Source organism: Canis lupus, chromosome 30 (genome assembly GCF_003254725.2).
Source record: "Canis lupus dingo isolate Sandy chromosome 30, ASM325472v2, whole genome shotgun sequence".
Classification (NCBI taxonomy): Eukaryota; Metazoa; Chordata; class Mammalia; order Carnivora; family Canidae; genus Canis; species Canis lupus.
Window position 1 is genome coordinate 12,313,434 of NC_064272.1, and position 25,917 is coordinate 12,339,350.

Consider the following 25,917-nt stretch of genomic DNA (forward strand, 5'->3'; position numbering starts at 1 on the left):
GTCATTTAAGGATATGTCCAGGGAAACTTTGTATGCACTGGAGTTACTCATACCACGTGGCTCTTGGAGAGTAGGTCTCGTGGAGGTTAAGTACTTTTGTCAAGCAAAACCCCATTTTTCTTTAAAGTGAAGGGATGTGAGGGAATGCCAGGATAAAAAGCTATTTAGGACATCTAATGAGATTTCATTTTGTAGCTGTAGTAAAAAAACAAACAAACCCACAAACACCTTGGGATTTTTTGGTGCCAAACTGTTTGCATCCATGTGACTCTGAGCTTCAACACATATGATCACTGGCATGTAGAAGATATCAGATAGTTGCCCTGAGAGGGATATATGGCGTGTGTGCTGAGGCTGTGAGCACCCTGGTGTGCGGGCCTGCCTGGCCATGTCCACAACCCTGTGGTGACGGGCCACAGGCTGCTGACTTTTTTGAGTTTATTTGCATGAGGATGTGTGTATTTGTCTCATTTTACGTGAGCTGTGTTGGTGGTGGGAGATGGGGAAGGGAAGACAAGGAAGACAAGAGGAGGATCCACCCTTGACTAGAGCTGAAGCTGAGGGAGCTACCTTTAATGACCGAGCCTCCAGGTCAAGGCAGCAGTGCTGGTATTCTCCTAGCTCAGAGGATGACATGGTGGAAAGAAGCATCTTCCCATTTGTGTCTGAGCCATGACATGGCTCTGGCACAAGGACAGTGGAAAGAAATGTGTCCTTTTGGCATTTAGAGGGTTTGGCAGTGTCAGGAACAAGGAAGATTATGCTTTCAGTGTGGTCTCATTGTGGCCATGGCAGCAGAGATGGCAGGAAGAGCTGCTTGGGAAATGATATGCAGAAGGGGGACTCAAACAGGAGGGGAAGTGCATGGCCAACTCCACAGGGTGATCACAGCTGACAGACTGATCTCTACGTATGTGTGAAGCCCGCTCAGCAGGCCTGGAGCAGTAGCTGGGGGAAGCTTGCAAATGGCTGGAGAACTAGAGCTAGAAGCCATAGGGTTAGAACCATTGAAATTTGGGTGTTTCTCATGACTCTGTACACACAGTCTAGTGGAGCTTGGGGAAATTCTAGCTGTATCATGCAATGTTTTCTTTTTCCTAGCAACTTAACAATGACTAATGCTAGGATTAGGGAGACTTATTCTCCAGGATGGATAGAAATCACAAAGGGCCAATAAGAGTCATCACAACGTGTGTGGGATACTTCTATGGCCCCCCTCACATCCTCTTAGCTCGCCGGTCTACGTAGTTGTTGCTGTGGTAACCAGCTCTGCTCAGGTGTAATCGGACTGCACCTAACTTGACTGAACCATTTGTCACTTGCTTTATGTCCCGGGGCATCTCTGCTACCGTCATCTGAGCCTCCTGCAAACATTTGCTCAGTCATTCTGACAGCCAGCCATGCACTGGAAAGTATGAGGTAGGTAAGCTCCCATAAGTAATCCTTGATCAGTGGGTAATGGGAGCATGTGGATATCTTCTCTCATCTTCTGGCCTTGGGGAGACAATTCTGAGGTACTTTCTTTCTTTTAAAGATTTTATTTATTTATTCATGAGAGACAGAGAGAGAGGCAGAGAATTAGGCAGAGGGAGAAGCAGATTCCTATGGGGAGCCCAATGCAGGACTCAAAACCAGGATCCCAGGATCATGCCCTGAGCCAAAGGCAGATGCTCAACCGCTGAGCCACCCAGGTACCCCTCAGGTACTTTCTACATAGCCCTTCAGACTGTCCCCAGTGGAGGGGATCCCTAGTTGCTGAAGGGGGGCCCAGCTCAATAACACCCCTTATTTTGACTTTCCGTCCTTTCCTTTTCAATTCTTCCTGGCCTTTCCATACCCACCTCTGTTCCCAGAAGTCCTTGCCTCAAATTCCACTTTTTGTTGGAACCCAGGCTCAGAGAGATCTACCTGCATTGGAGGTTCCCTTAACTTTCCCACCAGTGACATATCTGGAAAGAGATGAGAGTGAGGTGGGGGGAGGGAGGCTGTCCAGTTTCCAGTTGATAGCAAAAGCCTGTCATTGTCAAACTTAGTGAGCATTTAATATTCCACTACCATCTAGGGACCATTTTTATTCGGAAATCACTAAGACAGGTCCTGCCATTAGCAAGCTCACAAATCATTTGGGGGAGGCAAACATGTTCATATCTTACAAAGTAAAAAATGCTAAAGGAAGGATTAGCATGCATTAAGAGTGTAAAGAAAGGAACGGTTAATTTTGACTGGGAGTGGGAGGTGTTGGGATCAGGGAGGCCTCCACAAAAGAGAAAGCATTTGATCTGGACCTTGAGAGATGAAAAGACTATTGAAGATAGTGAATTGAAGGGTTGCAGAAGCTTAAAAAGAATCTTACTAAAATGGAATTGGAGTGAGCTTTACTGTCTTCCTAGCTTAAGGGGCAGAGACCTACAGCCCTCCTTGGCCCTAATTCCTCTCCCTTTTGTTCCCCTAAATAGTGTTGTGATTGCTCTCCTACAATCTGCCTTCTCAGAGAAATCCTGCATTACCTTTTCCCTTTGTATGCTTTCTCATCTTTTCTATAGGAGAGAGTCAGAGCTATACTTCGCTACCTTGCCTGTGCTTGCTATGGAGGCCTTATCTCTGGATGCTGGACACTGGGAGAAGGCTTAATGGTTCTGAGGGGTCTGTCTCCTACCAAGAACCGGGATCACCTTAGTCCACATGGGGCTTTACAGGTGAATAATTATTCGAGTCACAAAATTGCTGGGTGCAATATTCAAGCATAGCATTTTAACCTTGAGGGTGGAGAGGTTACCTTTCCTGTCCTGATTCTGTCTACATTGCTGATCGTGAAATGTTACTTCTTAGATCACTGAAGGGTGGTGAACAGGGATTCTTTCTTTCTTTCTTTCTTTCTTTCTTTCTTTCTTTCTTTCTTTCTTTCTTTCTTCTTTCTTTCTTTCTCTCTTTCTCTCTTTTCTTTCTTTTCTTTCTTCTTTTGAATAGGGATCAGAGATGCATTTATTTCCTCAAATGTAGAGACCTAGAAAGAATTCTACAACTTGGCCTCAGAAAGGGCAGGCTGGTGGGAAAGGCAGATGACTAGTGGGGCAGGACCACATTGTGCTCCTCAGTCCAATTCTCTGCTGATAACCTGACTCAGTCACCCTCTAGTTGTCTGTACCTCTCCATCTCTTTCTCTCTCTTTTTAAAATATTTTATTTATTTGAGAGAGGGAGCACGAGAGAGAACACACAAGCAGGGGGAATGGCAGGCAGAGGAAGGAGGAGAAGCGGGCTCAATGCTGAGCAAGGAGCCTATGCAGGACTCTCTCCCAGGATCCTGGGATTATGGCCTGAGCTGAGGCAGATGCTTAACTGACTGAGCTACCCAGGTACCCCTGTACCTCTGCATCTCATTGACATCCAGATGATGAATTTTTGAGTTTTAATTTTCCATCAAGGGAAGCAGAATACTCTAGGACATCCTGTCTCATCAGGTCAAGTTAGAGATTGTTAATGGTAGTACTTAATTCTGCTCAGTTAATTGACCTTGCTGTGAAGAGCAAGGTCCAATCATTGGTGGGCAGTTTAAGGTAGATGGAGAAGCAGGTATGACAGGCATCTGTCTTGCTATCTCTAGTTATCTGGCCACCAGACACATACCCTTTTTCTTAGATTTACAAAGATCCCCTACCTGGCATATTCTATCATTTGTGTTTCTGTAAATGCTCACTTCATTTCAAACATATAGGCAACCCAAAGGCATACTATCATTCAGGGTTCCAAGGGATATGGGTGATCTTTTCAAAATGATATAGTTTGATAGCGTTCATTTATAAAGGGACTATTTATAATAGTTTAGGTGAGGAGAACCATCAAGGGTAGTGCAGTATCCTAGAGCTTGTATCACCTTTTGTTTTAAAGGGATGGGAAGAGGAGATTGCTTTTGAGATCTTTAAGAACTAAGAATCATATAGAGTCAACTCCACTGAGAGGATCAATGACTTCATACTGAGGGACCATGGCTAGCCTGAAGCAGCCCTGCAGAGAGAAATAATTTCAGGGAAATAATGATCTTGCTCTTGCTGTTTTCTCACATATATCTCCTGTTGGGGTGCTCTCCATTGGCCAAGCCAACCAGAGCCAGTGGGCATACAACCCCGTTTATGTACTGTGTATAGGTCAGCTTCCAGGCAAGGAGCTGGGTGAAGAGTAGATGTGGAGGGGAAATTGGCACACACACACACAGCAACTATATCACAAAATATCTCAAGGTCAGTGTAGGAATGTTTATCAGTCTCTCCATCTACAAGCTACCATTTCCATCCATTCCCTCTGGCTTCATTGTGACCCTACCTAGCTATTGTTCAGTATTCTACTGCTTCTGGATAAAACTGAGGTGTGACAAGCACTCATTGCAGGTAGTGCGGATCAATCATAGCTCTCTTTTTCACTTAGCTTGGGCTTGGCACCAACATCCCTCTTAATACAGTGAGCTTGGCCACCAATCCCAAATAGGCGGGAGTGATTTGAGATGAAAAAATTCACCATTCCTTGTCTATTTAGTATACCTATCGCCTACCTACTTCATATACAACAATAGAGGGCAAGCCAAAATGTGATCGAGACAAGCAAAATGAAATAATCACTCTCATTTTTTAAAAGGGAAAAGACAAAAACAAGAATAAAACCCCTTTTTCAGTCCTTGTATGTTCTGGTAAGAAATACAAATGGTGACCACAACCCTTGATTCTAGAATTAGCCATGCAGCCACAATTGGCACTGATGCTTTTCTCCATTGGTACTGTTGCTAAACTGTTATTATTTAACATCTACAGTGTCCTGGACACCATGTTAAATACACAGTGATCTCAATCCTTACATCAATACTCGTTGGAAGTTACTTGTTTTCTCTATTTTATAGAGGAGGAAGCTGAGGCTTAGTAGGTTAAGGAGCTTGTACCAAGTGATGAGTGATCAGTAGAAATGACATTCAAACTCATATTTCTCGGACCCTAAACCTATGCTCTTCACCTTTAGATAATATGACTCATCCTTCAATGATTCTCTTGTCTCTGACCAACAATTCTGCTTTCTGGAAAACTGGTGAGGTCACCACTCCTCCATCCCTCACTCCACAACTTAATAAAAGCAGTTAACTTCTGCCTGATTCTCCAGGAAGAATAAACACTACTGTGTTTATGCCTTTAATCCTTATATCTTCCATGCATATGTGTGAAGGGCCTGGGGAAACTCGTACTGTATCATACTTCCACTAGATACTCCCACCCAGAAACTTGAGGAATTCTCTAGAGGAGAAAGGCAGCAGGCTAGTATCATCTTACCCTATAGGACGGATACTGGCTACAACATAGTTAGATGTAGTATTTCGTGAAGAAGGCCAAGACTTTCTCTGGTTAGGCTTTATTCAACAGATATTCAGTGAATTCTATGTATCAAATGCTGTGCTGGATGCTGGAAATATTAAAATGAACAGTGCATTCCTGCTGCCTTCAAGATATTGAAAGACATTGGCATAGTCTGGAGTTCGGCAGCGCATGTTTTCAATGTCATTTGCCATTGGACAAGGTTAACTTCATTCAGGAACACATTCAATACCTCTGGCCTCAAGTGACCAGTTTCCCTATTGCTCTTCTCATCAGCAGTTGTTGACTGGGATCTCTTTTGAATGAACTGCTCAGTCACTTCTGTATCAAAATGTTTAGCTGGGTCTTGCTGATATTGGTCATGCCCTGCTTGATTGCTACTTCCCTAGTGTGATGGTCAACATCTCTTCCAGGGATTTAACATACTGAATAGAATACAGACTGGAAAATCAAGTATTCTGAGTTTAGATCTCCGTCCTGCTATTTACTCTCTGTGATTTTCTGGGCAAATCACTTTCACTTTCTGGGCTCGACACCCTTAGGTGACAATAGCTTCTACAATCTTGCAGCTATCGCAGATACTCATAAAATTTTCTGGAACCAGGGTATGTCACACGTTTTAGCAACATCTGTTTTCCTTGACAGGGAAGTCTTTCTGTAGTTGCTTTGTCAATTTACAGCTTTATTGCCTCCTGACGGGCTGGCCAATGTCAGAGTTTATTTAGATCCTTACTAGTCCTAGTGTGGTCTGTGGAACAGGAACATTGACATCACCTGAGAGCTTATTAACAATGTGGAATCTCAGATCCTAGCCGGACCTGCTGAATCAGAATCTTCATTTTTTAAAAGCTCCCCAGGTGATTGTTCCTTACATTAAAGTTTGAGAAGCATGAAGCCCAGTGCACATGGGAATCATATTGATTCCAAGAACAATTAAATCAGAATCGCAGTGGTTGAGTTCTGGGCACTCAGATGCTCAGGTGAGTTTTAGCATGCAGCTAGAGTCGAGCATCTCTGAATTGCCTCACACAGAGTGGAAACATTTTGTGTACAATGGGAAAAGAAGATGGCCTCTAATTCAGCCAGGGGAAGGATCAGGATGGAGAGAGCCCTCTGAAGGCAATGCTTGAACTGCTTAGAGAACACTTAAGGTGAGCTAGGCAGAGAGGAGTGAAGGGCATTCCTGGTGCTCTGACTCCAGGGGAGGATGCTGCCAGTTGGCATGGCTGGAGTGTGGGGGGAGGGGTACTGCAGGAGATGGGGCAGGGGCCTCCTCCTTGGGACAGTGGGTGGCGGTGGGGTTGGGGCTGGGTGATGCCTGAAATGGTCGTTTTAAGCAGAGAATGATGTGATTAGATTTGCATTTTAGGAAGCTCTCTTTCAGCAATGTAGCAGATTGTTTGAAGGTGGAGGAAAATGAAAGCAGAGAGAACACTCTGGGGACTCTTTCAAATAAGCAATGTGTCAGGAAGAATGGAAAAGAGGAGAGAAACTGAGAAATACTTGGTTGGTGGCTAATGCTATGAAAGAATACAACGAGGGAGTGGTTTAGAATGATCCCAAGATTTCAGATGTGGTGTGGGGGATGGTGGACAGTTCACCAAGAAAAGATATAAAAACCAGGAGACAGAACAGGCTTGAGGTGGGAGTAAAGTAAAGGTGAAAGGAGGAGATGACCAAGGCTTTTACAGGTGTAAAAAATCTTACAACTTATTGCCTGTGAGATGAACCAGTGTAGATATCAAGGCTCAGGAGAACTGTGTGGCCTAGGAATGCAGATTTGAGAATTATTAGTAAATAAAAGAAACAACCAAATGTATGTAGTGTTTTGTCTATTATGGCCTGAATTATCCTCTATTTGTTTCTGATATATTTATTTATCACTCCAGGAGCTCACCTGTCTGTTCTCTTAACCGATTCTTGGTACTGCTTTGTTTTTCTTGAGGACGTTGCTTAGAATTGTTCTAATGTAGCATTGAGGCCAAAGACCATGGGGGACACACCTGGAGTAAAACCCAAAAGTTATGTTGGATGATTCAAGGGAGGAATCGGGAGAGCAGGGGCTGGTTCTAGAATGGATGGTGTTAAAAAGCAGGGGCATTCAGTGACTGGGTATCTTCTTAATACATTTTTTCAGAGGCCGGTTGATTATAGGTGGGCTAGGAGTTCTTATTAGGAGAGAAACTGCAGTCTCATGTTAATCAGAAGAGGGGGTGTTTTGTCATTGTGAGATTGTGGAGTGGCCTTGTCTCTGTCTTGTTCCAAACACTGCAGGAGTATGGCCTTGTCTGAGCGCTGTTTATATTTATTGTTTATGTTCAGTTAGGAATAGCGCTGTCTGGCTGCTGGCAGGGCCATTTTTCTTGTTTTTAGTAGCTTCCTCATTTGTAAAGTGAGAGGATTGCATAAGATCAGTGGTTTCTAGCTGTGCTCCCCAATGATCTAGGGTTCTGAGGAAGACCCTTGGGGGCCAAAATAGCTGCCTTGGAAAGGCTGAGTGGGCAGGGCACCTGGTGCTCTGAACTCTCTTTAACAAAGCAGCTATATTTTTTCAGTTTTACATTTGGGGGTTATGTGTTAAATGACATTTTAAACAAAGATTCTTTTACTAAAGAAGAGCTTCAAAATCGAGACTAGATAAGCTTGAAGGTCTCCCTATTGCTCCGTGGCACAGAGAAGTAAAGACAATTTGTCCCAAATTTATAGAGCTAATTAGACTCAGTAGCTTAGGTTTAAGCCTCAGCTCTGCCACATATCAGGATTTTGCTTATTTGATTTATATTTTCCCCACTTTGTTAGGATTCCAGTATTCCATGTCTAAATAGCTGGATGGAAAGACGCTGGACATTTATTTTCATGAGAACCTCAAAAATCTCATGAAAAAGACTGCATTAAAAAAAAATGAGACTCTTATAAGTTTGGCTCAACAGTGTAGGAAGACAAGAATGAGATTAAATTAGTAATAGAATTCATTTTTACCATCTAGTTGGTGAGTTCTGGGGACTCATGGGTTTCATATTATTCCATGATTGATCAACTGTGCAATAGACAAATTTAGCACAGATTAAACTAGGTTCTTATTTATTATACAATTCTTTTGGGATAGGTATGCTTCCATTAATTTTATGAAACTCGTATATTTATATTATTAGCTACTTGCTTATTAGATGTTTATTTTCCATTTTATCTCTCCTGTGGCAATGTGGCCGTTGGGATCTTCCCTTTATCCTATAGGTACAATCTTGGCACATTTTGACTCTGTGTGCATATTAGATGTTTGAGGTCCTAAAGTTTTATGGTTATAATTTATTACTTTATAATCATCACTAATCAGACTAGCAATTGACTCAACTGTAACTTGTCTTCATTTGGACTCCCTTTGAGTTGACAGTGATGTATTAGAATCTACAATAAGGATGTTGATTCTGCCTTGACCAGGGATTTAATAGCTGCTGTTTACTTTCATATTACAGTCTTTGCTCCTTTAAATATGAGATCTGGAACTTTGAATGGTTATGTAAACTTAGGGGAACAAGGGACAATTTATAAGATGAACTGAAATCTGGAAATGAGCTTATTAATGCACCAGGAAAGAAAGCTCTGCTCCTAGAATCCCTTCTTGGTTCTCTGATTGAACCAACTCACCAGAAAGAAATACCACAAAGGAACTGATTAGATTGCAGGTTGGGAGAAGTTTGCCCAGTAAACAAAGTAAGGAGGGTTGGACATCATCATCATCATCATCATTATTATTATTATTATTATTATTATTTTGAGAGTTGAACATTATTAAGTTGTGTTTCTCACTGAAGCATTTTGAGAATCACTTCAGTTATAAGAAACATTAGTCTGGGGATGCCTGGGTGGATCAGTGGTTGAGTGTCTGCCTTTGGCCCAGGGCATGATCCCGGGGTTCCTGAGATGGACTGTATCAGGCTCCTGCCAGGGAGTCTGCTTTTCCCTCTGCCTGTGTCTCTGCCTCTGTCTCTGTGTCTCTCATGAATAAATACATGAAATCTTAAAAGAAGCCAAAAACCTAGGTCAGTTTCAGGGGTCGGCAAACTTTGGCACATGAGCCAAATCCAACCTGTTACCTGTTGTGTATGTTCTCTGAGCTAAAAATAGTTTTAAGTTTTTAAATCATTGACCTCACTGATAATAATCAAAAGAAGAATAACATTTTATGATACAAAATGCTATAAAATTCAAATTCCAATGTCTATAAATAAAGTTTTATTAGAACACAGCCACACTCATTCATTTTCATATCATCTATGGCCGTTTTGTGCTACAATAACAAAACTGAGTAGTTGGAAAAGAAGCCTTATGAGCTGCAAAGGCTAAAATACTTGTTATCTGGTTCTTTATAGAAACAGTTTGCTGACCCTTGGTCTATATGATAGTGTTACACAAAGAAAAGATTAAAAACTGCTCTTAATAAACAACCTCATTGGATTATGACTGTTTGCTGGTGAACACTTATTTATTTTAATTTTTTTTGAAGAGGTATTTTTTGGAATCAGCTTATTTTGTTGTATAGATAGGCCTTGAGAGGGCTTTCAATCTCTTTCTCTCCAAATCTGTTTTGTTTAAAGGCACATTTTCTAATCATGGCATTGATCTTTCCTGTTTTTATGGAAAAAAGTTATATTTTGTATTCTGGTTATTAATTTTTCTCCATGTTTCTGCCTGTGGATGTTTTATACATTGCCAGATATATGTATATTAACTTAGCTCATAAGTACTGGGGAAGTGAGTATGCTTAGGTTTAAAGGTATCCATGTCCAAATAAGGACTGCATGAAAGACAGAGTCAACATAAGAATTCAAGTTCTAAGGGGCAGGGGAGAGAAGATACAAGTACTTAATGAAGTCATGGTGATAATTTGCCAGCAAGTGCAGACCAGCAAAATGCTGCTATTTGAAATTTCAGAGAGCCGCTCAAGTTGTAGTTTGTATTATACTGGGGATAGAATCTGGAGTAACTGAGCAGAAAATGCCTATTTTTTTTTTTTCCCCCACTTCTCAAGTCACTGACAGGTAGAATGGATTAATCTTTGGTTCAGGGTAGATACAGGGAAAAGAATCTGAGTTCTTAAGGAACAAGTCTAATGTGTGAGTGCTGTTTGTGATGAGCTACCAAGAGTTCACAAGAAGACAACTAAATTTCCAGATGAGAACCTTCCCCCAGGGACAAAGGATTCTAAATTGAGGGGCATATTTTACATTTGCAGGCTCATTCCATCTGTCTTTCCTAATCATGCTTGTTAGTTACTGTGAAATATAGGTTGTTATGGTGATATGCGGACAGAAACCATCTGCCTCACAGAATCTTAGAAAACTTTATGGCTCCCATAATGTTGGCAAAAAGAAGAGAAGACAGGATGTGACGTCTGAAAACCGGCTCAAATGTGTAAACTTTCACTAAAGTTGATTTAAGTCATATTCCACTCTTCATGGCATAGCTTTTCACCATATTAACCTAGTTCCATCCTCTCATCTCATCTTGAAAACCTCTAAAAACTCTACCTTCTAAGTAAGCGACTTCTATCCTGTATGCCTAATGACCAGTATCCTGACACTATTCCTTGAGTACCACCTTCTTAAGTCTTCCCCAATCTGGTAATTTTGAACATCTGGTGGTTGAGTAAATATAGAATCCTGTATGTCATCAGTTTTGTGGTTAAATAGACTGTATTTTTTCAGTACAACTGCTGAGGGGATTTATTAGCATTTGCCTCTCCACTAAGAGGAAGATGGATTTTCACAGTAACCGGTTCACCTTTACGGAAGAGAAGACTCTTTTTTTTTTTTTTTTTTTTTTTTGAGAAGACTTATTAAATCAAGAAAGTTGCGAGCATCTTTATCACGTTCTCTTCTAGTGGTGTGTGGTAATCACAGGCACGAAGACATTGTGACCCATTGTATGTTTAGTCAGTTTCTTGATCTGTTCACATTTTGGGTCAGATAATTCTTTGTTATGGGAGGCAGAGCACTGGAGGATGTTTAGCAGCATTCCTGGCCTATACTCATTAGATGTTAGTAGTACCCTTCCAGTCATAATAATACAAATGTCCCCAGATGTTGCCAGACGTTCCCTATGGGGTAAAAATGCCACTGCATGGGAATCACTAGTTCCTTTTGGATGCAAAAGGAAAAAATGCCCCTGCAAAGTCAAGTCATGGGGGGCTCATCATGCACCTACATGGGGCCTTGTCTTGGAAATGTAAAATTTCAAGGAAACAAGGCAGATAAAGGGACTAGCTCTGGTCTCCACATCTCTCTGGTAGGGTTCATGGGCGTTCTTTCAGGGCAGCACTTTCTCTGCTCTCCTACTTGTCCTTTGTCCTCTCTCTCTTCACTGGTTTCCTCTGTTTATCCTCTTTCTGATCCTGTCTCCCTTCTGCCCAATGTTCCTTTAGCTTTTCAACTCTTCCTCTGGAATTTATTCCTTTCAGATCCTGCCCCACTGTTTTCCTTGAGAGATAAAAATTTAGTTCCACTAATAACCACATCTCTGTCATTATGTCAGACTGCATTATAGGTAGAGACTGCAGATCAGCCTGCAGAGAAGCTGTTTCTGGGTCAGATGCTTATCTCTTATCCCTCAGCTATGACTGGGAAAGAAGGGGTTGCTTGAAATCAAGCATGAGTGCCAGGCAATAGGAACCATGGGCTGCTGACTCACTCAAAAGGAGGTATGAACAGATTGAGATTGAGATCTCTAAAGAGAAATTTGAAAAAATTCCATCTATCAAAAAATGGAAAAAAGTGATCCATGAACATAACTGATCTATATGAGATAAACTGGATAGAAAATTTAATATGTTACATGGGATTACTATAAAAATGATTTTACAAATCAGTGCGTAAAGAAGATGATGTACAAAGGGCAAGAACAAGCAAAATGACAAAATGAGAACTACAGTGGCCACAGATATTTGAAGAAATGTTCACAGAAAGTATAAGAAAGTGCACATTATTACAAGGCAAACATAAAGTTAGCCTTTCAAATTAATCAAAAATTGAAAGTAATAATCTTTCATCCAATATTGGTGAAAGGTAAAGAAAACTCTCATCCTGGCACCAAAAGCAAAATTGCTGATTTAGTGAAAATCAGCTCAGCAAGTTCTTGGGCATAATATAGCAATATAGATCAAAGCACCAAAATTGTTCATACCTTTCCAGTCAGTATTTTTTCCTTTTATGAGTTTACCCTAAGTAAATATTCAGAGCTGTGAAGATGAAATGTTCATCAGAGCATGTTTTATTTTAACAAAATACTGGAATTGACTTAAGTATCCAAAAGGGATTGATTAAAGGTATTTTCAAAACATATTTAATGATATGAGAAATGCTTAAGATATTCTGTTTAGTGAAATTAATGGGTTACAACGTGATTTCTGGTAGCATTTAAATTTCACATGCATGTTTAGAGATACAAGTGCAGAGCTGAAGTCAGGGGAAAGATTCTAAGTATGTAACAATGGCTATCTATGGTTGTTTGAGGGATTCTTATCTTCTTGCAAATTCTCTGTATGTTTTAAAGTTTCTACAACAGGAGTCCATTACTTATTTTTTATTTTTATTTTTAAAGATTATATTTATTTATTCATGAGAGGCAGAGACACAGGCAGAGGGAGAAGCAGGCTCCCCACAGGAAGCCTGATGTGAGACTCGATTCCAAGACCCCGGGATCACAACCTGAGCCGAAAGCAGACGCTCAACTACTGAGCCACCAAGGTGCCCAGAGTCCATTACTTATATAGTCAAACAAATAATATGATTGAAAAAATGAACCCCTTGCAAATGGTACCTTTAAGGTGGCTTATAGGTTGTCTTCCAAGAGGCCTTCCGAAGTAAGAATTCACTGGATCCAGAGTCCAGGCTTTTAAGTTGAGAAATCCATTTTGAGGGGGCTGACTTAATATAGTAAAATTTCTCAGGGGTATACTTACATTAACTAAACTTATGGAGACTGATATCTAAAACCATTATGCTGGTGAATTAAGTTGGAATAAGAACTGTGGAGAAAACCAGACACCTGTTTCCTCTGGCTAACTTATTTTCCCTCTGTAGCTCATTGTGTGGGAAACCAAATTATAAACCTAATATTATCTATGTGCAATAAATCAGAATTAGAGGTGTTAATAACATTTGCATCAAGTTTTTTTTTTTTTTTTAATGCATCAAGTTTTAATTGTATGAGGAACCATGGTACACAGCAGGAGGAGTGAAGCTACTAGGATCGGGTAAATTGAGTCCTCCTATGTAGATGGAGATTGAACAGGTACTGCTGAATTGTGCCTTGACTTTTAAAAAATCATGGTCACCTTTCTTTAATTATGTGCAGTGATTTGGATTGGCTTCATATTGGTACATGCACACAACTGCAAATAGTCTAAAAATTTAATTCTTAATTTTTATAATAAAGGCTACATAACTTTGGTTCTGTATGGCCACATAGACTCAGAGCTTACACTGTGAATCAACCCAACTTCCAAGGCCTCAGAGCCCCCAGTGAGAGGGTGCGAAGCTAAGAGCGATGCTGTGCACATAAAGTGGGCCTTGCCAAATCTTTGAGGCTTAGTTTTGAATTGCAACAGTGTCCCCTTTATACATGACGCTTATAGATCACCAGTCTTTATGTGTGTATGTGTGTGTGTGTACATATAAACACAAATTTTGGGGCGCCTGGGGGGCTCAATCAGCTAAGTATCTGCCTTCAGCTTAGGGCTCAGGTCATGATCTTAGGGACCTGGGATTGAGCCTGGATTTGGAGGGGGCCGGGGGGGGGGGTCCCTGCTCAGCAGGGAGTCTGCTTCTCCCTCTCCCTCTGCCGCTTCCCCTGCTTATGTGTATTCTCTCTCAAATAAATAAATAAAATCTTAAAAAAATAAACACACATAATATGTTTAGATTTCATTATGTATGACATATAACACTTAAGAGCATGTTTTTATACAGAAGGCACCACTGGTCCTTTACCTCTGCTCACTCACTTCTGGCCAAGCCAGTCAGGATGAAGCAGGTTATGCTCAGGTATCTTGACTTCAGTTTTCCAGTGCTCCAGTCCTGATAGGTCAATAAGTGTTATGAAATGGGATGAAAACTAATGCCTCTATTGTGTCTCAGCCTTCGCCTCCCTGCCTGACTGAGAAGATTTCTAGGTTGGTTCAGTCAGTCTGCTTCCCTGCCTGCCCTGTGAGTGTGATCCTGTGTCCATAGTCAAACTCCTGGGGGGCTTTATTAGGAAAAATTTGGAGAAAAGAGTGAAGGGTAAAAGATAGAAGATGCAGGAGTCTTGGTTGGGAGGTGGAGTTTTGTAAGAAGTTTGGAGACAAAGAGGAGGAAATGTTCTGGAACAGTGATGGTGTGAAGGAAGTGGAAGAGCAAAACAGGCGTCCTTCATGGTGTTCAAGAGATGTAAGTAAAACTTACTTGATTTTTTTAGAAATAGCTTTTGTCTGCTGACTGTGTTTCTTTGGAGCTGAGACTGTTCTGAGAACTAGACCACACGAATCATTGTTTTATTTTTGTTTATGTTTTATTAATTTCTGATTAATATATGTGTACATAGTAAAAATTCATATAGAACAAAATGAAAACTCAGCCTTCCCTCTTTGCTCAGACCATGAGCAGCCAGTTCTCTTTCTTTGATGCTCTTTCCTTTCCATATTATCAGTTTATATTTTCAGAGATAGTCTAAACATAGAGATGCATATAGATATAAATAAGTCCTTGCCTTAAAAAAGAAGTAAAATACTCACTGTTCAGGACTCTACTTTTTAATTTAGAAGCATATCTAAAAGTGTTCCATATGTGTGTCTCTATATTTTTTTGCCTCGTTTAAAAATAGTAACCATGCCTTTATCAGCATCATAGTCCAATGAATGAAAAAGGGCTGCATTGTTATTGTAAGCAGTGGCCACATTTCGGTGTGGTATCTTGCTAGAGATTTCTACTGGGTGATCCCTGCCTGCTCAATTGCTGTTCTGGGGTCCTCACTGTTTCTTCTCATTATAGGTAGACACAATCCAGGGCGTAGGCAAATGTAATGAGGGAAGCAAGATGTGGAATGCAATGATCAGAGAAATGAAATAGTAGGAAGAAAGAAGACAGCTACCACTGTCCTAGAAGTCTCTACTAATTTCAAATTTGGTGGATTTTACCCAAATCTCATATTAGGTCTCTCGCAGACCCCAGACTGCACAGTCCAGAGAGTCTCTGGATTTTATCCAACTCTCACCGTCAAGAAGCCCATAGCACATCACATAGTACAAGTTTTGTTTATTACCTCAGTAACCCTCAGAATAGCAATTTTACTTTCAAGTACCCTATCTTGGACTTGTTCATACACTATACACATAATAGAGGGCTGAGAAAGCTGTTTTTCATATTCTCCCAGGTAAAGTGAAAATAGTTTTCTCAAGTGTGTCTAAATAACACGGAGACAAAACTCAGTTTTCACTGTTCCCAGTCTCCTCACTGGACACTGCCCATTATACAGCTGCTATTGAAACCTCAAGCCTATGAGACCCACATAACAAAAATCAGCAATGTTTCTTTTAATATCCATAGTTGGACTCAAGTATTTTTTTCAATTATAGCTGGGGGGTGGGGAAGAAAATTGCAAGACCAGAGAGATGAAACAGATTCCCCATAAGAGACTTTTATTTATTTATTCAGGCTTTTTTCATCTCCTTTCTCAGTCTGGATCTCCCTCTTTCCCACCACTTCAGCTGAGAAAGTAATTATAGACAACACCGAAGAGCATACAAACACTTCCAAAGCCAATTCCTGTTATAAATGAACCGTTAGGAAGTGAAGAGTTTTGCAGCAGTTTTAAAAATCTCTGAACCTGGCTGGAATGTCAGGACTAAGTATTTGATCCATAAAAATTTCCTAAACAGCTCCACAGAAATTGTAACCATATGTTTACAACTTTAAAATGCGTATCTGAATTGAGATAAACCTGGCATCTGATGCATATGCCGTTGATGCAAATAAAGCATTTTCTCACAAATACAATTTACTTAAATGAGGAAGCGAGTTAGATATAGTGGGGTCTCAGTGTTTCATTTTAGCAAATTGTCTTGAAGTGATGCTATGATTTTAAAATATGCTCGCAACTCACTCAGCACCAGGATAGGCTGTCTCAGTGACTGTCACCACTAGGATGACTTTCCCTGTTTGGATTTGACTGTACTGATTCTTCTGATTACAAGAAGATGGATATTTTAGGACACATACAATCAGGGAGTCACCAATGGGCTTTATTCACCTTTTGTTTCCTATCAAATAACATGTCACGTTATCTTCAGATGTTATCTGTTCTGTCAGATAAAGCCTCATACCACTAGTTAGTTCCTCTGAACTCAGAACATGGTTTAAATACTTTTGGAATTTGGAGCTGCCTTCTTTGTTGGTGTTCACACTGAGTGTTTTGTCTGTAGCCCATTGTGACCACCTAAACCCTTGTGGGGTTCGTGAGACAACTTTTCCAGCAAAAAGTTGAGGAACATTCTAACTGCATTTATTACCTTCCTTAGGCCTGTCACATATCCAATCAGAACTTTCCTTTATGTAGGATACCAAAGAATACGTTTTCTATCTATTTTTTTCCAAAGATTTTATTTATTTATTTGATATAGAGAGAGAGTGCACAAGCAGGGGGAATGGCAGAGAGAAAGGGAGAAGTGGGCTCCCCGCTGAGCAAGGAGCACAGCCTGGGGCTCCATCCCAGGACCCTGGGATCATGACCTGAGCTGAAGGCAGACACTTAACCAACTGAGCCACCCAGGTTCCCCCTATATGTATATTTTTAGATATTTCCACCTATCCATGTAAATTTGAAGCAAGCAGAATTTCTAGTGAAAATACATCCTGCAGAGGGATCTGCAGGTTTTAATTTTTTTTCTTAGAGTAGAGATGTGTCATATATATTGTTGCAAATATTATATCTCTATAGATTTTAAATATGTACAGCAACCCTGACAGTGCTGTGCTTAAGGACGGGCCTCCCACCTCATCCTGTGAGAAGGAAACATCATTAGAAGATGGGGCTAAGGATCAGAGACTTCACTTAGGGCTCTTTTCTTTTCTTCTTAAAAGATTTTATTTTTATTTTTTCATGAGAGACACAGGCAGAGGGAGAAGCAGGCTCCCTGAGGGGAACCCAGTGTGGGACTCGATCCCAGGACCCAGAGGTCATGCCCTGAGCCAAAGGCAGACACTCAACCACTGAACCACCCAGGCACCGTAGGGCTCTTTTCATATACAGATGAATTTTTTGAAATTCCACCCAGTAATGCTGGAAGCAAGAAAGCCTTCAGAGATGAATTGAACTGAGTACAGAACAAACATTCCTGGTCTGATTCACAGGAATGTGTTTGCTGGGTATGGCATAGTGATATATATATTAGAATACAGTGTATTAATAGAAGATTTGAGGTACAGTAAGGCCACCAGGTCAAGAGATGATTGACATTAGAAATGTCAGTTCCCAAGAGGAAGGGGCATATCATATAAATGTCAGTTCCCAGGGAGGCATAGGGGGCTGGCCAGGCAGTAGAGGAAGAAGGGGTAACTGTGGACAAAAACTTTTATTGTAGTTTACATGGGAGGACTAGGTGAGGCAGGGGATTGCTTTGTTTGAATACTTTCAGTGGCTCTGGGGCATGGGGCCTGTCCCTAGTTGTCTGCTTTCTGGCCATAGGGTAATTTAGCAGGTGGGTAGTGGCCTGGAGTATGAGAGCCTGATAGAGGTGGTTGGTGGTTGGGGGTCTGAGCTCTGTATTGGTAAGTTTGTATTTGCAAAGCATGCTTCTGGGAGGAGGAGGACTCCTGAGGAAGAGGGTGTCAGGTGACAATGGGGACAGAAAGCCAAGGCAAGGTGATTCAAACATGGTGGTGTTGTATTGCCCAGAGCGAGGCTTGTGTGACATATGCATGTAGGGTTAAAGTGCGTTAAAGCATCAGGTTTATAGAAGCTGGAAACATGGTTAATACAAACAGTCAAAAGCAGATTTTATTTGCTTAAATGTGAACCCTGGCTCTCTACTATATTGGCCATATGTCACTGAGAACATTTCAGAACTTGTTTAATCTTTATAACTCAAGGGTACAGGTACTATTATTAGCCTGACTGTATACGGGATAACTGAAGCTCAGATATAGAACTACATGAAAATGCTTAGAACAGTGCCTTGCACCTAGTAAATGCCAAATAAGTATTTGCTACTATTATTAGTCCCATTATCATTATTGGTATTTTCTGAGTAACTAAGCCAGCTGTGGTCACACTGCTCACTCACATTCAATGGGTAAAGTTGGTGCTACTGCAATCTGGAAGATTGGGATCACTCAGTCAAGTTAATAGTTGATTTTTGACATGGGGTGCCCTACTATACAACAAAGAACTACCAGACTTTTCACTAGAACAAAAAGATGGCATGATGGACAGACCTATCTGGAACCATGCGTATGTAGAAGATGGCTGGTTCACTGGCTTCCTCAGCCTATGATATTAATTCATGGCATGAGGCTCTTCTGAGAGGCTCTTCTCTGTGGCCTTGGCCTGGGAACTGAGTGCACTTCCCTTTACTTTGTCCACCTTCCAGAGGAAAATCTTTTAACTAAAGGAACAGTTTACTCTCAAGTCAGGTTTCTAGAGCACAATAAAATCTGCCAGACTGTGGGCATGAGATGTAATGAATGGAACAGATGGGCATCCGCAGTGATGTGGTGGGAGATGAGCTGTACCCTGAGGTATGCTTCAAGCAGGCACAGAATCTGAGTGTAGAATTTAGGGCATGGATCTTAATTCTGAGTGCTGGACCTAGCCTATGCTTGGCCTTTGTTCTTATCTGGCTCCCTAGGAAGGCTTGGAAGCATTTTCATTCACGTTCTAAGTTCCAAGATGCTTCTCCTTGTTTCATTGTGATTCACATAGAGGATCTTGGGACTATCCAGGAAACAGCCTTTCTAAACAACTCATGACTTAATTATAACTTTTTTCTTCTCTAATCATCCTCCTCTTTACCGTTTTTTGGAGGGGTTGGGAGGATGGAGGATACCTTTATGTTTCTTGGACATATTGTTTGCTCATCTAACCATACATGTATATATCAGCCTGACTGCTTGGCCTATGATACCGCATTTAACTATTGTTCAATTAGACTGTTGGGTTTGATGGAAGGAGAAAGTGGGTGTAAAGATGGCATTTTCAAGTTAGTCTGTACTGTTTGAGCACAGGGATGCAGTTTTCCAAATTACTTCAACTGTTCCTACATATAATTTGAAAAACTTGCATCCCTGTGTTCAAACAGTACAGGCTAAATCCTCCTCTGTACAAGTGCACAGGTAGCTGTGTGAGTGCCCCTGTAGGGACTGCCCTAGGATAACAATGCTTCACTGATCTGATTACAAGGAATGCCTGACAATGAATAATCAGGACAATAGATACTGTTTCCAGCCACTGCTGATGTTGTAATCACTCTTCTTGATGAAAATACCAGATTGTTCTGCAAACCAGTGAGCTGGGTCTGTGGAAACAGAACATACATTTATTTTGGAGAAACAAAAGCTTAGAGCAGTCAGTAAAACTCCCCATTTCATTTCCTCCAAAGCAGTGTTTGGAACAAGAGGCCCCCTGCTCCTAGTTCCTTGGGAGGAGTTGTTCAGCCTACCTCTTCAGAAGGCATGAAAAGAAGCAATGAGCCACCAACACACCCACCACCCTCTCTTTAAGGAGAGCAGAAACTGGTCTTTGTACCTAGTATATTAGTTGATTCTTAACTTTCTGAGGCCATTAGTTTTGGAGCCTAATTTGTAAAGATTCCTTAGGGTATAATAAGGATGCCTGCTTGTTTTGCTGGAATAAAACACTTGAAACCCTTGGCCAAGACTTAGATATACAAACCTGGGTTGAAAATCAAAACCACAATGAGATACCACCTCACACCAGTGAGAATGGGGAAAATTAACAAGACAGGAAACAACAAATGTTGGAGAGGATGTGGAGAAAGGAGAACCCTCTAGCACTGTTGGTGGGAATGTGAACTGGTGAAGCCACTCTGGACAACTGTGTGGAGGTTCCTCAAAGACTTAAAAATAGATCTGCCCTATGACCCAGCAATTGCACTGCTGGGGATTTACCCCAAAGATACGTGCAGTGAAACGTGGGACACCTGCACCCCGATGTTTATAGCAGCAATGTCCACAATAGCCAAACTGGAAGAAGTCTCGGTGTCCATTAAAGATGAATGGATAAAGAAGATGTAGTCTATGGATACAATGGAATATTCCTCAGCCGTTAGAAACGACGAATACCCACCATTTGCTTCAACGTGGTTGGAACTGGAGGGTATTATGCTGAGTGAAGTAAGTCAATCGGAGAAGGACAAACATTATACGGTCTCATTCATTTGGGGAATATAAAAAATAGTGAAAGGGAATAAAAGGGGAAGGAGAAAAAATGAGTGGGAAATATCAGTGAGGGTGACAAAACATGAGAGACTCCTAACGCTGGGAAACGAACAAGGGGTAGTGGAAAGGGAGGAGGGCGGGGGGTTGGAGTGACTGGGTGACGGGCACTGAGGGGGGCACTTGATGGGATGAGCACTGGGTGTTCTATGTTGACAAATCGAACTCCAATAAAAAAAATATACAAAAAAAAAAAACCACCCCAAAACAAAACAAAAAAAACAACAAAAAACCAAATCTAGGTTGAAGTCCAAGTTCTACTCTAGCTATTTAGATAGACTTTAGTAAATCATTGAATTTCTTTGGAGGTCCAGCTCCTTCTTCAGCATAAATTTAATTTAAATTAAAAAAAATTCATCACATTGATTGTAGAAAAATCAGAAATGTCAAGGAACAAAAAGAAGAACTGCAAGGTTATCATAGTCCCACTAAAAAAAAAACAAAACCCTCTTAGAAACTGGTGAATATCTTTTCATTCTTTTCTTCCTTTGTTTCCCTTCTCCCTTCCTTCCTTGTATTTGCTTGTCTATCCATGCATCCATCCAACCACTCACCCACCCACACACTAGCTCATACATGCAATGGAATCATTCTGTGCATAGGGTTGTGTAATTTGCTTTCTCTTTTCAACAGCGTTCATGAATGTCTGTCTTTGTCACTATTGTTGGTTACCTTTTTGTTGCCTTTAGAAAGGAAGACCTGGACAACCTAGTATTACTGAATTATCAACCAATTTTTATTTATTTTTATTTATTTTTATTTTTATTTTTCAACCAGTTTTTAAATTAGTTCTGTAATCCCAGAGGCCAAACCCGGTATTGTTTACTTTATCAAAATGAGGCTTAAAGAGATTATTGTGATGTATTTTAATAAATTATGCACATTTTCCCTTTTTTATAAAGCAATGCATTTTTTTTAGGAATATTTAGAAAATACCTAGGAAAACAAAATACAGAGATAAGCCTATTTATTTGTATTATTATACTCCATGTACAGTTAATTTTAAAATGAAAATGTTATAATAAAAAATTCAGATAGTATGATAATGAGAAGTAAACTCTTTCCTACCCTGTGCTTTCAGACTTCCTCCACAGGGGTAAAGACTGTCAAAATGTTTATGTGTACTTCCATATATTTTCCTATTTACACATTTTTCAAAGACATTGTTAATGGCTTCATGTTATTCCTGTGTAGATGATGACAACTTTCTTATATTATCTGATCAATGGCCATTTAGATTGTTTTTAAAGTTTATTATAGACTATGCTTAAAATATATGAGGGCCAAATCATAAGGCCTTTGCAAATCCCAATTCTGCAAGTACCTCCAAGTTGAGAATCAAAGCACAAAAAGGCTTTGCCTTACTTTTTTTTTTTTTTTTTGTAATATTATTGTGATGGTTTTAACTTGAAAAGAAAAAAGCTTATGAATATATTGGCCTGATAGTTTGTGGTCATCGAACATAATCCAGAGTTGGCAATCAACCTGTCTTTTCTTTTATGTTCAAAAGAAAATAGTTCACTATCCTTTTTATTCAAATTTCAAAAACCATGCACTCTATAAATTTACTCAGGAACCAGGCTACCCTCTGTAGCCTGCAATTCAATATTTGAAATTAGGGCTGAAATGGAAAATTACAGCAATTGCTCCAAAAGTTTCAGGTTACTATTATTATCCCTGTAAACGGTCCTCAGACAGTTCAGCCAACGCTGGGTCTTGTCTCTATCTTTATTTGAGCTCATAAAATGTGACATTATAAATTCAGAAATTAAACAGCATTGCTAATACAGAACTACTTCTGGAGGTGGTAGATGAATGCTAATTATCATCCTTAAAATAATTCCCCAGACACCAAACATTTTCTGAAATAGTTCTGTTATAATAAATACATCTGCAAATCATCCTCTTATGGGCCCGATTCATGTGTGCATGCATTTCCGACTGTGTGATAAGAGGTAGGGAGTAAGAACAATCATTTTCACTCTTCCTTAAACTTTTGTGGTCTCCAGAAAGGACTCAGGTAGTCCTGGTGAGTGTAACATACCTTGTATCTTTGGTGTTTTATTATAGGGATGGATTTGTAATTTAGTAATGATTTCTCTAAGACATATAAGGTCATAGTTTGAGCACACATTTTTACTTCTGGGCTTGTCTCAGGCACAGGTGGATTTGGAGTCTCCCACCTAGCTTCATTCAAAGCCTCAAGAGGGCCTATTTTGCCCATCCCCTTGAACTCCTGAAATTTTACAGGTAGAGATCACTCTTTGATAAAGGAACTATTAACACAGTGTCTTTTTTAGAAAATGGACTTACTGGGATACCTGGGGGGCTCAGTGGTTAAGTGTCTGCCTTTGGCTCAGGGCATGATCCTGGGGTCCTGGGATTGAGAGCCATGTCAGTCTCCCTGCAGGGAGCCTCCCTCTCCCTTTACCTATATCTCTGCCTCTCTCATGAATAAATAAATAAAATCTTAAAAAAAATAGATTTACTGTTCAGGATGAGATTTAAAATACAGATATCTTGGGATACAGTGATCTAGATAAGAGAAAACTTTGTGGGGTACTACATCAACCTATTGGACAGTGAAATCTTAGTATAAATAAGTTTACAAAACTTAGAACAAATGCATAATTGATTGACAATGACTCAGTCTTGGTTCTGGGGTAGAATGAGACCTCAGTGGCAAGGAGCTCTGCATTACACTGATAATTTCTGCTGTGGATTTAGAGGGAGGAAGCTGTGGAATTCAGGCTGATTTTTTTTGCCATTCAAGGCCAAGATCTTTGGTGTTAAAAATGAATAGTCTATTTCTTAATAAAAATCGTGATAAAAAGGTGCCTGGGTGGCTTAGTGGTTGAGTATCTGCCTTTGGCTCAGGTAGTGATACTGGATGATCCCCACAGGGAGCCTGCCTCTCCCTTTACCTATGTCTCTGCCTCTCTCTGTCTCTCATAAATAAATAAATAATCTTAAAAAAATCGAGATAAAAATATGCAAGAGGAATTTTATGCTATTTCTGGGTATGAGGGCATAATTTAGATGTAGACATAATGGAATTTCTGGTATACTTTTATGATTTATGGGACCTATCAAATATTTAAAATGAAGGCTGTCCTGGAACGTCTATGGTTAACAAAATAGGCTGGATGAACTGGACCCATAGCATTGAAGATGTGCACATGCTGCCAGAGGGGTGGTGAGAGGGATGGAAGGAAAGAGGCTTTCAGAAGATGTGATAGTGCTGGGAAAGCTCAGGCTTGAACAGGAAATGCTAATGTTTAGACAAACATTCCAGTGTAGCTCCTAAAGAGAGTGTTCATAAGCTGACTTCTCTCCCTGTGTGGGCAGACTTTCCATTACTTAGGTCTTGAAGGTAGATGTCTCCTCCAGATTGACCTTGGCCTTTGAAAGAGCACAAGTGATTTTACTGTGGTTAACCAAGTAAATGATACATTGCTACCCACATCTGAGAAAACCAAATCAAGTTGGGAGGGGTCAGGAGAGATCACTTATTTTATTTTTGAAGATTTTATTTATTTATTTATGAAAGACACACAGAGAGAGGCAGAGACATAGGGAGAAGGAGAAGCAGGCTCCCTTCAGGGAGCCTGAGGAGGGACTCAATCCCAGGACCTTGGGATCATGACCTGAGACAAAAGCAGATGTTCAACCACTGAGCCACCAGGTGCCCCAGGAGAGGTCATTTAAAATTATTGTCTTGGGCAGCCCAGGTGGCTGAGTGGTTTAGCGCCGCCTTCAGCCCAGGGTGTGATCCTGGAGATCCAGGATCGAGTCCCATGTCCGGCTCCCTGCATGGAGCCTGCTTCTCCCTCTGCCTTTGTCTCTGCCTCTCTCTCTCTCTCTCTCTCTTTCTGTGTCTCTCATGAATAAATAAATAAAATCTTTAAAAAAATAAAATGATTATCTTGTCATTAGCCTAACATCCATTGGGTAATTTAGAAACTGGAAAAATTTTGAACTACTCAACTCTTCTTTTGACTCCACTAGGCTGTCACTGAATTCCCCTCCTACATCCTCCATTTTTTCCAGTCATCCAGGGGGGTCATTTTAGTGCGGAGGGGAGCCAAGAAAGATCCTATGCACCAAACACTGAATACAGCCCCCATGAGTTGTCACAAACCTTTTCCCAGGTGTGTGGCTTCAGGATAGGAAGAAATAAAGAAGCTATCCTCTTTCATATGTTCTCTTTCTTTGCTATTTCCTCCTGGGCTGCTGACCACAGCAGCCCATCATAGCCTGGGTGCAATGTTATTTGACATTTCTCTTGCCCTTTTCCCACTGATGCTTGGGCCAGCAGTTGGCACTCTTGGCCCAAACTACGTAATCTTGCCACAACTATTTTGAGGCCATGTACATAGCTGATGCTAGATGAGTGAATTTTTAGAGAGTCAAGATTCTGCTGGTTGGCCAGTCCTTGGCCTCAGAATTCTTGAAGAACTCTCTGCTTGATCTCCTGCCATCCTGATCAGGGAATTGACACCTTCTTCTCTCAGATGGTTTCTAGCTCTGGGTAGAATGGTGACCTAACTTCAATTTTTTATGATTATTTACCCTTTGGGATTATGACCTAAAGAACTTAGCTTGGAGTTGGTGGATATTGATCAGGGACCATCTCCTTTTTTCAGCTCTCCTGGGTAGAAGACATTACCTATCTGATCTTTTTCAAGAAAGGTGGCTGGGAAAGATTAGCCTTCTGCATGGGTATGTGATGCAGTGATGCTAGCTCTTGATTATACTTATAATGCCTCTAATTTCTCAAAAACTTCTACCCTCTATTAAAAATTCCATCTCTCATATTACTCATACTCATTCTCTCATATTAGCTCCCATTTCTCATTTATGATACTCTAGTCTTCCTTATCTCCACATTACACTCCCCAACTTCTTTTTTTTTTTTTTTAGACATGAACTTTGTTATTGTCATGGACCAAAGCTTAAACCTTTTATTGTTTAAGCCAGTCTAAGCTGTACCGTATTTTCTGTTATTGCAGTGAAGACCATCTATCCTCTTGATACTTTATGGCACTTTAGACTCTGTGCTGCAGAATCAGCAACAGGGAG

At 40.6% G+C, this 25,917-nt stretch overlaps 1 long non-coding RNA gene across 7 annotated transcripts in view; it reads left to right on the forward strand.

Annotated features, from left to right (window-relative positions):
* LOC112675985 (uncharacterized) overlaps window positions 1–25,917 on the forward strand; it is a 175,350-nt gene that overhangs the window by 104,559 nt on the left and 44,874 nt on the right. For 6 of the 7 annotated variants that reach the window (XR_007407316.1, XR_007407318.1, XR_007407319.1 and 3 more), the window contains one exon: window positions 2,544–2,696. The exons of the other annotated variant lie outside the window; for it this stretch is intronic. This is a non-coding gene — a long non-coding RNA (uncharacterized LOC112675985). The remainder of the gene's footprint in view (window positions 1–2,543; window positions 2,697–25,917) is intronic. 7 annotated transcript variants of the gene reach the window in all.